The following is a 2,990-nucleotide window of genomic DNA, read 5'->3' as shown; positions in this document are numbered from 1 at the left end:
TATATCATATTACTATGTATGAAATAATAATATTAACATTTATAGTGAACATTTCAAGTATCTACGGCTATTCGTTTTTGACTTAAACTAAACCACAAAATTAATTATATCGTACACCGTGATTTAGTGTAAAATACCCTTGTTTACTTTTTTAAATTAATCTGAAGGATACTGAGAATTTTTGTTTGTGACCACTCCAAAGTACCAATTAAAACCAATTTCCTATCAGAAACCTCCTTCAAAGTTTAAGCATGATGTATTTGTTCTTATATTTATTGTATGTACAAATACAAAAGAAACACCCATCATTGTAAAATCAATAAACTCAGAATCTAAAAAGGTGGGTAAGTGGATGTCGCTCTGCTGTACAGACTAGAAGTGGGTCACTGTATAATGGATGGTATAAAATTTGAATTCAATGATATAATATCATTGTATAAGAAAAACGATTCTGAGTGGAGACGGTATGTCGGTCTAGGTATAAGACATAATATCATATAGTCTATATGGTATTAAAAAAAAAAATTTACCTTTAATAGGTACCTATACCAAATTCCAAATTAATCATATCACAATACCTATTAGGTACTTATAACACGTTATACATCAACAACAAACCGTGATACTATCATAGATATATAATAAGATACTTTAGAAGTTTCAAGTATACACATTACCCACGAATAATATTATACAATCATAACAAAATAACTAAAATAGTTATTCCAGGTTTTTAATATGTAATTTCGTCCAAATTTGAACTTAAAATTACTATAAAAATAAACTGTGTAAATGTATTTTATAGATTTTTTGGTAACAGAATTAATTACTTACGTGGAATCTTGTTTTAAATTTTCAATTCTTAGATACAAAAGTTGAACATCTTATACATTTTTAACTACAAAACAATTATTCAAATTAAAATTTGATAAATTTTGTCAAAATTCGATCTTTAAATGCTTATAAAAAAAAAATTGTGCCTATGTATTTTTAATACTTTTCAACTGCTATTGTAACAATATATTAAGAGCCTTGTATTAAATGTTTACACTTTTTGGCCCAACAGATAAAACTTAATTGATATTTATAGAAAAAAAAACTAAAAAACTGAAAACTGACCATGTCCGTAAATAACTCAAAAAGAGTCAAATTATTTTCAAAATTTTATCGTATATAGAAAATGCTAATATAAACATTCAGTGAAATTTTTAAGTACTTATCTAGAGTCAATTGTTTTTTAATTACAATAAAATAAGAAAATCGTCACATGAGAAATGGAGCGAATATCAAATGTTGTAAGAACATGAATTTCAAACGCTCATAAAAATTTAATTTGCCATTCTTGTAGACATTTTTTTTTTGATAAAGGTTAGAATATATTATGTGGAATTTTGTAATACATTTTAAAATATTAGATTTAAAAAGAAAAATTTTTACGAATTCTTAACTCAAAATAATTTGCTAATTTTCGTGATTTTTACATGTTTTGTCAATTTTTGAACTTTAAATGCTAATAAAAAAAAACTGTGACTAAGGATTTTCAATATTTTTCAAATGTCATTGTAACAATGTAGTGGGAGCCATGTATTAAATTTTCAAGTATTTTTACTCAACAAATAAAGTTTCATTGACATTCATAGAAAAAAAACGAATTAAATTAGAAACTGAAAATGTCCCTAAACAGTTCAAAACAAATCAAAATATTTTTAAAATTGTATTATGTATAGAAAATGGAAATATAAACAACCAGTGAAAATTTCATGTATCTAGGGTCATTTGTTTTAAAGTTAAACCAAAAACCAAAATCGATTTTCTCGAAAACAGCTTTTGCGTAAAAATTTCCGTTTTTCCTTCATTTTTCTTTTGTTTTCACGGCCCTTTTGAAATCTATTGGAAATTTCAAATGTTGACCTCCCGAATGCACCAACTAGATTCACTTTACCATCAAACAAGATACTGTTGAAGAAAATCGAAGCAGTTTTACTGCCCCAAACCGCAATGACAGACACAAAAATAAAAAAATAAAAAAAATAAAAAAACACACATCATTGTAAAATCAATACATTCATCGTTCCACTCAGAATCTAAAATATATTATTACAGGATAAAGATTATTAAATGCTAAAAGCATTTTAAGTACCTACATATTTTTATATTTAATTGAAAATATCTATATAAAGCGTACCTACATATTATGTTATTATTTTATTTGAAAATAAGATTTATAGTCGATATATTATTATTATAAGAATTTTCAAAATGAATTTGCAATAATGAAAATATATACCAAGTATACATTAATTTTATCTATAAACTAACTAAAGTAGTATAATTGATTTCGTCATAAATAATATTTTATTAACAACCAATATAATATGTTATATTATTATGTGAGCTAGGTATATATATATATATTATATATACTAGTTTAGATTAGTAAGTGTACCTATAACATTGATGGATTAATATAGTAATTAGTATAATAACCTTGAAATTGGTCGAATTTGTGGCACTTAAAGTAGGACAAAAAATATGAATCACTATTATTGAGTATCTACCTCCCAATAATGAAAATTAAAAATGTAATGTTTAGTAAAAATACATCCCAATATTTCAGTCGTAGTTAACCTATATGTTGAGTAATCCTCCGTCCAAGGACAATGGATAAGTTCGTCAATAATATAATTTAAACATTTTTTAATTTTTAATTTTTCTAGTAGAAACACATCTGATGTTATATCTAGAATAATAGAATACAGATAAACAGAGTCCTACAGCACTATACCAGTACTCTAAAGTAGTCTAAACAGTAAACTGCCTACAATTTCACTGCTTCAGCATGATGGGACGTTTCGTAACTGTACTCTTTTAGATTCTGAGTGGAACGATGAATGTACTGATTTTACAATGATGTGTGTTTTTTTTTTAGATTCTGAGTGGAACGATGAATGTATTGATTTTACAATGATGTGTGTTTTTATTTATTTTTT

This window comes from Acyrthosiphon pisum, chromosome A1, assembly GCF_005508785.2.
Source record: "Acyrthosiphon pisum isolate AL4f chromosome A1, pea_aphid_22Mar2018_4r6ur, whole genome shotgun sequence".
Classification (NCBI taxonomy): Eukaryota; Metazoa; Arthropoda; class Insecta; order Hemiptera; family Aphididae; genus Acyrthosiphon; species Acyrthosiphon pisum.
Note: the sequence above shows the minus strand (reverse complement) of the source record.